Source organism: Dendrobates tinctorius, unplaced genomic scaffold, assembly GCF_039654945.1.
Source record: "Dendrobates tinctorius isolate UK_male_01 unplaced genomic scaffold, ASM3965494v1 ptg000010l, whole genome shotgun sequence".
Taxonomy (NCBI): Eukaryota; Metazoa; Chordata; class Amphibia; order Anura; family Dendrobatidae; genus Dendrobates; species Dendrobates tinctorius.
The window spans coordinates 16814867-16827805 of record NW_027361678.1 but is presented as its reverse complement, the minus strand read 5'-3'; the positions used below and the strand labels follow the sequence as shown (position 1 = coordinate 16827805).

The 12939-nt window shown below is 44.1% G+C and overlaps 1 long non-coding RNA gene across 1 annotated transcript in view; it reads right to left on the bottom strand.

The window, feature by feature from the left end:
* Positions 1-5217, bottom strand: part of LOC141097928 (uncharacterized) — a 162601-nt gene extending 157384 nt beyond the window's left edge. Inside the window, exon 1 of the long non-coding RNA XR_012234096.1 lies at positions 5121-5217. This is a non-coding gene — a long non-coding RNA (uncharacterized lncRNA). The remainder of the gene's footprint in view (positions 1-5120) is intronic.
* Between the last annotated feature and the right edge of the window lie 7722 nt (positions 5218-12939).

Sequence of the window (12939 nt, the reverse complement as noted above, 5' to 3'; positions counted from 1 at the left end):
AGCATTTACAGGGCCCATTATACACTAGAGCATTAGAAATGGGGCCCATTATGTTTGGAGCATTATTTGGGCCCATAAGACAGTGGAGCTTCATCCATGGGGACCAACATATACTGTAGCATTATGTGGAGCTCATCATATACTGTTTCAAACATTATATGGGACCAATGATTCTGTATGGAGAAATAGATGGGCCTCGTCATGAGATGTAAAAAGTGAAGCATTTTTCATTGTACTATACCGCTATTTCTCTGCCGTATCGGAGCATGATGAGTTGTGGTATGTGTTAAAGGGGCGCTCTTTCGCCCAGGGCACATGAAAACCTGGAGCCAGCCCTCCCCCCCCACAACTTTAGCCAAATAACCCCCATTTTTCAGTGCGTAACTTGTATTATGAAGTTAATTAAGGTTGACAACTTAAGTAAGAAGAATTGATGCTTTTGGCATTCAAATGGGCACTGTAGGTGTGTTTCCTGTCCTCCTCTCACTGCCGACTTTTATTCCCCATTGACTTACATTGGGTTTCGTGTTTCGGGACGACCCCGACTTTTCCCTATAATCGGCCGATCTTGCTCGACCAGACTTTTGGAAAAGTCGGGTTTCACGAAACGAAACTCGACCCTAAAAAAACAAAAGTCGCTCAACTCTAGTCTCTGGGCCTTTTCTGCTGGCCGCAGCAGCAAGGAACCACTACAGACGATCACTGGTCACAGGCCAGCTTCAGCTGTATCCTCTGCACTTCGTATGACTCCACCGCTGACTATGGTGGCACACTGACAATGGTGGATGTCCCAGCTGAGCCAATAATCACTATAAGGCCCAATTGTCTGAGTGTTATGACAATCAGAGGTTTGTATATTTGCAGGAAAATTTCAGCCTCGGAGGCTAAAAACACTGAACGCCGTGATCAAAGCCCGACAAGGCCAGAAAAGCAGCGATTGTTCTCCATAAGAAACCTTAATTTGCTTGAGGATTCACTCACACCTGCATATAAAAACAAATCAGTCCCATTCTCATCCACGACAGGGGGACGATTTTATCTCACTTGTCAGCTGTGTACAATCTGTATTTCTACTCAGCAGTTATTAGTCTTTTCAGGACCATTCACTGTTTCCTTAGTTACAGAATTGTCCATAAACATCGGACTCCACTGATGGTCCGTATATTGTTGGTCCGTACACTGATGGTCCGTATACTGATCCTCTGTATACTGATGGTCTGAACACTGATTGTCCATACACTGATGGTCCGTATACTGATCCTCTGTATACTGATGATCTGTATACTGATGGTCCGTACACTGATGGTCCGTACACTGATGGTCCGTACACTGATGGTCCGTACACTGATCCTCTGTATACTGATGGTCCGTACACTGATGGTCCATACACTGATTGTCAGAGACACCGCACTGCACTTGCTCATAGAGCCAGTGCGCGTGTCCTGAGAACTGAAGCAGTGCTAAAAGATACCTGTAGAGGCGGGCAGCAGAAGTGACCATGCGTGCTTCAGGCTAATAGTGTTAGGGTCCAGTCAGCGCTGGAAAGTAAAGACGCATAGGACCTGCGGACACAAACTGAATAATCTGCATGGGACCTATGGTCAAAAAAGAACCCTGCCGCCACAGGAGAAACAGAAGGACGAATATGTCCCTTACGGAGGCTCTCGGAAATATATTCCTTCATCGCAGCCCGTTCCGGACCCGAGAGATTATACAGGCGGGCTTTGGGCAATTTAGCACCTGGAACCAGGTCAATGGCACAATCAAATGGGCGGTGTGGTGGTAAAACCTCAGCCTCTTTTTCGGAGAAAACGTCAGTGTATAATCTATCAGGCACTCCGGAATGCCTTCTAGACCCACGGACAACACAGACACAGAAACAAGACATTTCTCAGAGCAATAGGGACCCCATTTAACAATATCCCGAGATTCCCAATTAATCACAGGATTATGCAGCTGTAACCGGGGGAACCCCAACACCAGTCCCGCAGGCAGGTTGTTCATTACAAAACATGAAATACGTTCCTGGTGTAAGGAACTCACTTTAAGGAGAAACTCTTCAGTACAAAACACAATGTCATTCTTAACCAGTGGTGTTTTGTCAATAGCAACAAGGTGAATTGGAGTTTCCAACCTAACTGTCCCTAACTTACACCTGGCCACCAAGTCAGAGTCAATAAAGTTCAATGATGAACCGCAATCCACGAAGGCAGAAGTGGATGTGGAGACACCCCCACAACAAAGTTCCACTTGAAATGACATTTTAGAAAATGCAGAAAAGGGTACCTGAGAGCCTGGGTGACCTCCACGATAATCACCCGGGCTCAGTCGCTTGCTGGTTAGTGGCCGGGAGGGGCAATCCTTTTTCCAATGTCCAGACTCGCCACTGTGAACACAGCATTTTCTCACGTGCCGTTGTCTTTCTTCCTCCTTAAGGTTGATGGTTCCCATCTCCGTGATTTTCAATGAAGAACTGGCTCCCCTTCCTTGGGAGAATGATGATGTCTCGGTTTGTATCACTCCCCTTGCCCGTAACCTGCGATCCATTCGGAAAGGCCTGTGTCATAGCTTCCTCCAGGGCATCAGGTGGGGGGTGGAGAGCCAAGGCGTCTTTCAGATGCTCAGACAGGCCTCTACGGAACAACCCCCGGAGAGCGGCGTCGTGAATGGGAGCAGAGAAAACAGGTGAATGGGAGCAGAGAAAAAAAAATGGTATGGGTCAGTTATAATGTCAGAGACACCGCACTGCACTTGCTCATAGAGCCAGTGCGCGTGTCCTGAGAACAGAAGCAGTGCTAAAAGATACCTGTGGAGCAGGGCAGCAGAGGTGACCATGCGTGCTTCAGGCTAATAGTGTCAGGGTCCAGTCAGCGCTGGAAAGTAAAGAGGCATAGGACCTGCGGACACTGAAAATGAATACTCTGCACCGGACCTATGGTCATGTGACTGCAAGGGGGCGGGGCTTAGCGTCCTGTATTCAGATAGGACAGGACACCATACAACAACTCAGAGTCAGGCAAAACAGAGGTCACAGCAGTACGGGCAAACGAGGTACAGAGGGACAAACAGACGGGTAGTCAGACAGAGCCAAAGGTCATACACAAGAGGGCGACGTGGTACCAAGGGGACAAGCAGAGAGGAGTCGGGTCACAAGCAGAGAGTCATACACGAGAGGTAGCGCAGTGCAAGAGGGTCAGGCAGAACTCGTAACAGGGACAGAACCAGATCACAACCGAACAAGCAAGCAAGATATCAGGCGCAAGGCACACGTATACAAGAGGTCACTTAACTCAGCCGAGGGCAGGAGTATAACTGACACCGGACCCAGGTCCAGTGAGCACTAAATAGCCTCCTGCTGCCAGAGAGAGGCAGCACAATTAACCCATAGTCTAACCAGGACGGGTCAAAGCGAAATCCCGTCCTGGATCATGACACTGATCCTCTGTATACTGATGGTCCGTATACTGATGGTCCGTACACTGATGGTCCGTATACTGATCATCTGTATACTGATGGTCTGTACACTGATCCTCTGTATACTGATGGTCTGTATATTTTTGGTCCATACACTGATGGTCCGTATACTGATCCTCTGTATACTGTTGGTCCGTACACTGATGGTCCGTATACTGATCCTCTGTATACTGATGGTCCGTATACTGATGGTCCGTACACTGATGGTCCGTATACTGATCCTCTGTATACTGATGGTCCGTATATTGATCCTCTGTACACTGATGGTCCGTATACTGATCCTCTGTGTAGTGATGGTCCGTATACTGATCCTCTGTGTAGTGATGGTCCGTATACTGATCCTCTGTATACTGATGGTCCGTATACTGATGGTCCGTACACTGATGGTCCACATACTGATGGTCTGTACACTGATCCTCTGTATACTGATGGTCCGTATATTTTTGGTCCATACACTGATTCTCCATACACTGATGGTCCGTATACTGATCCTCTGTATACCGATGGTCTGTACACTGATGGTCCGTATACTGATGGTCCGTATACTGATCCTCTGTATACTGATGGTCCGTGTACTGATTGTCCGTACACTGATGGTCCTTATACTGATCCTCTGTATACTGATGGTCCGTACACTGATGGTCCGTACACTGATGGTCCGTACACTGATCCTCTGTATACTGATGGTCCGTATATTGATCCTCTGTATACTGATGGTCCGTACACTGATGGTCCGTACACTGATCCTCTGTATACTGATCCTCTGTATACTGATGGTCTATATATTGATGGTCCGTAAACTCGGTCCGTATACTGATCCTCTGTACACTGATGGTCTGTATGATCCAATTTTTTTCTTGCACCCATCAGATTTTGCAGTGAAATCTCAGCAACCTGAAAACAGCTTAATAACATTGGCTCAAATCCAGGCTGATTTATCATCGGATTGCACTCGTCAGATTTATACGCCAGTGTGAGCGAGCCCTTAAATAAAGAGTCGTCTAAGAAGAAATCTCCACTGAGACGTCAGATCTCTCGCCCTGACACATGAACGACTCCACAGCAAATGACTCTGGCGGCGCAGCAATGACTCTCGCATGTGTTGTCTGATAAGAGCGCGTGTCAGCGCAGGACGCCTCGTTGCATCTCACAGCTTCCAGCGACCAGATAACATTACTATTTGCACCGGGGAATGGAGAAACACATTACCTTCCACCTCCATGAACAGGCAACACAAGAAAGAGAATGACGAGCAGGAAAACAAGAGACGAGAAGAAGCGAGATGGGAATGTGCGGTCATTACCCAGCGGAAAACTGACACAACACGATCACACACAGACAGAATGTTACACAGAGAAACAAAATAGCGACATCGCACACAGTGGAAGAAGTGATGAAAGATAATGACACAAGGAGATCTACTGTGCTGCAACCCCACTTAAAATAACACCACACCATATAATAACCTCCAATCACTGAAAGCAAGCAGAGATACGGAATAAGTGGAGATCACGCAAAAGTAGTTTTCTCTGATACAATGTGTCTGTTGTATCAGGTGATTGTACAGAATAATCTTCCCTGTGTGTACATAGAATAACACTATTTCTATCCATTATATGACTCTGAGCTGATTGGGGGAGACTTACCTATGATTTCTCCATTCACAGCACACACGGACGTGAGGGATTCCTGCTCTCCTGTCTCTATGCAGCATATGTGCAGGAGCAGCAGCATGGAGGACATCATACTGCAGTACAGAGCTGTGTGACTGTGAATCCAGCTTTGAGGTGAGATAGAACATGTCATCAGTATGGAGGTTATTCTAAAACCTTATATATACTTCAGATGTAAAGCACCATGGAATCATAATAATGATACAACAGCAGTACTAAGCAGTGTAGCTGTGACTCCCAACACTGAGGTGAGAGGCATTTAGGCTCTGATTCAGCAAGGCGATTTCAACATAATTCTGATGTAAATTGTTTTGAAAAGTCACAAAATTTTGGCGCAACTCCAAGATGCACAAAAATTGAACCGTTTTTAGCAATTTCACATTAGTTTCTCCCAGCTCCTCCAAAATGAGCAAAGCTGAGGCAGGCCAGGGGCAAGGTTTGCCATGATGCCACAGTTTACCTAATTCATAAACAAATTCCCTATGCCAGATACCTTACTTCAGTTATCGACTGGAGTAATAAATCTGGCCTGGTGCATAGAATTGACCGACTCTCGCCAGAAGCTCTGTATTCATGAATCAGGAGTCATAAAATCCTATAATGTTAGACTTGGAAGGGACCTCCATCGTCCTCATGTCCAACCCTCTGCTCAATGCAGGATGTACTAAACCATCTCAAACAGATGTCTGTCCATCCTATGTTTAAAGTCTTCCATTGAAGGAGAACTCACCACCTCTCATGGCAGCCTGTTCCACTCATTGATCACCCTCACTGTCAAAAAGTTTTTTTCTAATATTTAAACTGTATCTTCTCCCTTTCAGTTTCATTCCTTTGCTTCTCATGTTTCCATGTGCAAATGAGAATAAGGATGATCCCTCTACACTGTGAGAGCCCTTCAGATATTTGTACACAGCTATTAAGTCTCCTCTCAGTCTTCTTTTTTGCAAGCTAAACATTCTCAAATCATTTAACCATTCCTCGTAAGACATACTTTGCAGTCCGCTCACCATCCTGGTCTCTCTTCTCTGAACTTGCTCCAGTTTTTCAATGTCTTTTTTAAAATGTGGTGCCCAGAATTGGACACAGTGTTCCAGATGAGTCCTGACCAAGGAGTAGAGGGCAATAATGACTTCACGTGATCTAGACCAGGGTTCCACAAATCCAGTCCTCAAGGCCCACCAACAGATCATGTTTTCAGGATTTCCTTTGTATTGCACAGGTGATGCAATTATCACCTGTGCAATACTAAGGAAATCCTGAAAACATGATCTGTTAGTGGGCCTTGAGGACTGGAGTTGGGGAACCCTGATCTAGACTGTATGCTTCTGTTTATACATCCTAGAACTATGTTAGCCTTTTTTGCTGCTGTATCACATTGTTGACTCATGTGCAGTCTGTGATCTATTAGTATACCCAAGTCTTTTTCACACATGCTGTTGCTTAGTTCTGTTACTGCCATTCAGTAGATGTAATATTTGCTTTTCTTGCCCAAATATAGAATCTTGCATTTCTCTCTGTTATATACTATTCTATTAGTCGCTACTCATTGTTCAAGCTTATCTAGATCCTTTTGAGTCCTTTCTCTGTCTTCTCTAGTGTTAGCTATCTCTCCTAGCTTTGCATCATCTGCAAGTCTGATCAGCTTACCTTCAGTTCCCTTATCTAGATAATTTATAAAATGTTGAACACTGGGGCCAGTACAGAGCCTTGTGGTACCCACTTGAAACACTCTTCCAATTGGATGTGCAACCATTTATTACCACTCTTTGATTCCGATCACTGAGCCAGTTATGAATCCACCTAACCGTAGTCTTCTCAGTCCCATACTTGGTCATTTTTTCAATAAAGATAGTATGAGATACTTTTTCAAATGCTTTGCTGAAGTCAAGATATACTATATCTACCACATTCCTCAGACCCACCCAGTCAGTGATTCCATCATAGAAAGAAATTAGATTAGTCTGGCTCTGGTTAATTACTGTGTTCTCATCCAGGTACTTACATACATGCTGTTTAAAATTTGTTGAAATATCTTTCCTGGCATAGAAGTAAGGCTCACTGGCATGTAATTTCCAGGCTCCATTTTCTTTCCTTTTTTGAAGGTAGGAACAACATTTTCCCTTCTCCAATCTTCTTGGACTTCTCCTGTTCTCCAGGATTTTTCAAAGATTCTGGTTAGTGGTCCTGCAATTTCAGTGTACATGTGTATCCAGCACCAAGATGGGATAAAATACTTATTAGTAAGCTCCAGCACGGAAAACATTACACCGAAATATTGAGCATTGTAGCTGTGCATCCAAATCTGGGGTAAGAAAACACATGTCTTAGAAAGCAGCAGCAGTACTGATCTTTGAAGCGTGAATGCAGCTCAGGGAAGCGGTCAACACTTAATAGAGAGCAGCAGCATGGAGGGCATTACTTAGCAATAATGAGCAGTGTTACTGTGAATCCAGTTATGAGGTGAGATAAAACATGTGATTAGACGCACAAGCTTATAGGACTTTATAGAGCAATGCTGAGCAATGTAAATCCAGCTCTGGGGTGAGATAAAACACTTACTAGAAGTAGCCACATAGAAGATATTTTATCATTCACAACTGTAAGATAATTGGACAATCTCACTTTTAGGCCGTTCTGATGATGGTGATAGGGTGTAAATTAGTGAGCATTTTCTCCTCACATAGCACTCTCGGCTTTTCAATTCAAAGTCTGCACTACATCACACACCTGAGGCTGTTCTGGGCTCTCATCCTTGGTCTGCGATCATTTCCATAACTCACGGGAAGAAATCTTTCATTTTAAAGTCCCCGCGTGTCTCATAGATGACATCTTCAATGTCTCTGCCTTTATTAGCAGCAAAAACACATTCAGGCTGCAAAACCCACCGAAGCCGCCAAGATTTGTGGTTGATAGAAATGTCTCACTGCTCAGCGGCTGCTGGTAATGTGTAAAGGTGAATATAAGCAGGAAGACACATATAAACAGACACACATATAGCTATATACAGTACATAGATACAGTGGTGTGAAAAAGTGTTCACCCCCTTTCTGATTTCCTATTCTTTTGCACTTAAATGTTTCAGATCACCAAACAAATTTAAATATTAGACAAAGATAACACAAGTAATCGCAAAATGCAGTTTATAAATGAAGGTCTTTATTATTAAGGGAAAAAGAAATCCAAACCTACAGGGCCCTTTGTGAAAAAGTGATTGCCCCCTAAACCTAATCACAGGTTGGGCCACCCTTAGCAGCAACAACTGCAATCAAGCATCTGTGATAAATGGCACTGAGTCTTTTACAAGGCTCTGGAGGAATTTTGCTCACTAATCTTTGCAGAATTGTTGTAATTCAGTCACATTGGAGGTTTCCGAGCATTAACCACCTTTTTAAGGTCATGCCACAGCTATTCAAACGGATTAAGGTTAGGACTTTGACTAGGCCATTTCAAAGTCTTAATTTTGTTCTTAAGCAATTCAGAGGTGGACTTGCTTGTTTTGGATCATTGTCCTGCTACATAACACAAGTATGCTTCAGCTTGAAGTCACCAAAAAATGGCAGGACATTCTCCTTCAGGATTTTTTGCTAGACAGCAGAATTCATGGTTCCATTTACCACAGCAAGTCTTCCAGGTCCTGAAGCAGCAAAACAGCCCCATATCATCACACTACCACCACCACATTTTACTGTTGGTATGATGTTCCTTTTCTGAAATGCAGTGTTACTTCCAAACCAGATGTAACGAAACATACACCTTCCAAAAAGTTCAACTTTTGTCTCGTCCATCCACAGAGTATTCTCCCAAAGGTCTTGGGAATCATCAGGATGTTTTCTGGCAAAACTGAGAAGAACCTGTATGTTCTTATTGCTCAGCAGTGGTTTTCATCTTGGATCTCTGCCATTTAGGCCATTTTTGCCCAGTCTTTTCTTATGGTGGAGTCATGAACACTGACCTTAACTAAGGCAAAGTGAGGCCTGCAGTTCTTTAAATGCTGTTGTGGGGTCTTTTGTGACCTCTTGGATGAGTCATCCCTGGACTTTTGGGACAATTTTGGTCGGTCGGCCACTCCTGGGAAGGTTCACCACTGTTCCATGTTTTCACCATTTGTGGATAATGGCTCTCACTGTGGTTCACTGGAGTCCCAAACCTATCGAAATGGCTTTATAACCTTTTCCAGACAGATAGATCTCAATTACCGTATTTTTCGGACCATAAGACGCACTTTTTTCCCAAAAATTTTTTGGGGAAAATGGGGGTGCGTCTTATGGTTGCAATATACTTACAAATCCTGTTGCTGCGGTCCCGTACCGGCGGTCCCAATGCAGCCTCCCTGTGCTCTGTGGTGCGGTGGGTTAGGGCTCTGTAATGAGGCTGCAGCAGGGCTCTGTGCTGCGTGAGGGGCTCCGCCGGCATTTCGTTAAAGCCCGAATGCCGCCCGCAGCTCCGTTGCTGCAGCGTAGTGGCCTCCAGAAAGATGGCCGCTGGGAGCGGGGCATACTCAAATTCAAATCACGGCAACGAGATCTCGGGACAAGATCTCGTCTCCCGAAATCTCGGGGCAAGATCTCGTCTCCCGAGATCTCGGGACAAGATCTCATTGCAGAGATCTGAAACTGCACAGCGGCCATCTTTCCGCAGGCCCCTGGCGGCCATCTGTCCGGAGGCCTCCGCGTCGCAGCAACGGAGCTGCGGGGGGCTTTCGGGCTTTAACGAAATGCAGGCGGAGCCCCCCATGCAGCACAGAACCCCGCTGCAGCCACACTACTGAGCCCCGACACCACCGCACCATAGAGCACAGGGAGGCTGCATTGGGACCACCGCCACTGGACCGCCGCAACAAGATTTGTAAGTATATTGTGACCAGAGCACAGCCACTCCACAGAGCACAGCCATCCCACAGACACAGCCACCCCACAGAACACAGCCACCCCACAGAGCACAGCCACCCCATGGACACAGCCACCCCACAGAGCACAGCCACCCCACGGACACAGCCACCCCACAGAACACAGCCACCCCACAGATAACTTGTGTTATCTTTGTCTAATATTTACAATTGTTTGGTGATCTGAAATATTTAAGTGTAATAAACATGGAAAAGAATAGGAAATCAGGAAGGGGGCAAACACTTTTCCACACCACTGGACATATAGCCATATACAGACGTATTGACCACACAGGTATAGACATATACACCTATAGGCATACATATATGGGAGTACTATGCGAACACTGGTTGTGATTTTACATAAACACTGTATGAGAGTATCACTGCATGTGTGCATTGCTTTGCAACATTATATTGACACTGTATAGAAATATTATAAAAGCATTTTATTACGTTGTTGTATGGGCACTATGTGGGAGCACTATTCAGGCCTTTTATTGAGGTATGGAATGGACATTACATGGGAGCATTATGTGAGTATCATTTAGTAGTGAATAAAACCTGTATGAAGTGTTATTTAAGCGTTGTATTGTGGTATTATAAGAACAACTGTATGGGAACATTATGTGGACACTGTTTTGCGGTATTATAAAGGCACTGTGTGGGAGTAATTTGCAGGTATTGTATTGAGGTTTAATATATGTAGAGTATGGAAGCATTATGTAAATATTGTAAAGTGGTATTGGCTGTCCACCAACGTTCATCATCCAACCTGACGAAACTGGAGAGGATCTGCAAGGAAGAATGGCAGAGGATCCCCAAATCCAGGTGTGAAAAACTTGTTCCATCATTCCCAAGAAGACTCATGGCTGTACTAGCTCAAAAGGGTGCTTCTGCTCAATACTGAGCAAAGGGGCTGAATATTTATGACCATGTGATATTTCAGTATTTCTTTAATAAATTTGCAAACATTTCTACATTTCTGTTTTTTTCAGTCAAGATGGGGTGCAGAGTGTACATTAATGAGAAAAAAATGAACTTTTTTGAATTTACCAAATGGCTGCAATGAAACAAAGAGTGAAAAATTTAAAGGGTCTGAATACTTTCCGTACCCACTGTATGGCAGTATTATGGATGCAGTATTATTTGGGCAATACATTAAATGATTTGGTGGTTACTATACGACAGAATCTGATAATCCAGAATACTGATCATTCAGCGCAGAACTACAATACAATCTGGAATTACACAGGGGCAGCAGTGAATCAATGACATAACACAAACCACATACAGCGTGACAGCACAGGTCATGGTGACATTGCATTTAGATTTTCTGACTTTTACAAATGAGTTTTCTTGCTGTTTCTGTGAACGTCTAATAATCCAGTACATTTCATTATATAATGAGAGTATTATAATGTAGAACTGATCATTCCAATCCCTGCAGAGGTCGAGGGGCAGGATCTGGGATGATGATGAAGATGTGACTATCTTCTGAGAAGTTCAGCTCTGGGGTCACATAAAAGTGACACATGAAAGGAGAAAGTCATGGCGCTACTTGAGTGCAGCCGCTGGGACAACTTCTCATCTGTCATGTCTCCCCAGTATCCAACAGAGAAAAGAGGGAAGTAGTATTTGTCTTGGATGCTGGGAGTTATGACGAAGCAGTTCCACTGTTTACCTTCCTTACATTTACCCTGCCGGGGCCGTAATTATGAGGATGATTTATGAGCCGGTTCGCAGACCACAGACTCATCATGGAGGCTCATGCCATGACCCAAAACTTCCTGTAAAAGTTATCTGTTAACAACAGCAGAATCAGGACATATGTATGCCCAGTATATACTCAGCATAATTATTAACCACTGGCAATATATTTATCTCGTCCGGGGAAAGATGGGTGACCACCAATATGACCGCTCCACAATGATTAGTATAATCCAGGGCTGGGTATTTTATAGGATGAGATATGGTGTATAGTGCAGGAAGGTCAGGAATACATTATACAGCAGCACTGAGGAGTGTAGCTGTGACTACAACCCTTGGGTAAGATAAAACACTTACTGGAAGCAGAAGCCTGGGGGACATTACACAACAGTACTGAGCAGTGTAGCAGATAAAACACTTACTGGAAGCAACAGCCTGTTGGACATTATACAGCAGTACTGAGCAGTGTAGCTGTGACTACAGCACTTGGGGGAGATAAAACACTTACTAGAAGCAAGAACCTGGGGGACATTATACAGCAGTACTGATGATTGTAACTGTGACTACAGCACTTGACTGAAATATTACACTTACTAGGAGTATTTAAAACAAGAGAAAAAGTGAGCAAAAACTCTGCTGTAACTAAGTAAATAAGAAAAAGCAAAAACTCATATTAAATGCAATTTTTGCTTTTTTTTTACTTAGTTACAGCAGGGCTTTTTCTCACTTTTTCTCTTGTAGGCTTTATATGTTTTGTGGCCGATGTGAACATGCGTTTAGGTTCTGCATGTGTACCAACTGAATCCAAGGTCTATTTTGTGGTTTTTTTTACTTACTAGAAGTAGACACATGGAGGACATTCTGAGCAGCGTAGCTTTGGGATGAACTAGCTGGAATCTGTCCAATTTGTCTGTCTGCTTCACATTCTGCTTCTCCTTCCTCCTACTTTCATAGACTTCTGCATTCTGTTTGGTCTTGAGCAAGATAGATTAGAACAGTTTTTCAGAGTGAATGATGAGTTCAAGCGGCTCATTAGTGGAGAAAGACACAGATTTCTGTGATAAAATATAATACAATGTTTCTTATGTTTGCTTGATTTATGCAAAGTGTCTTCATGTTCAGTTCCCATTGGAGTATAGCAGGGTCTGGTGTGGTGGCATATGGTGCAGGATAAGATAGTGTAGTATAGGATGTTAC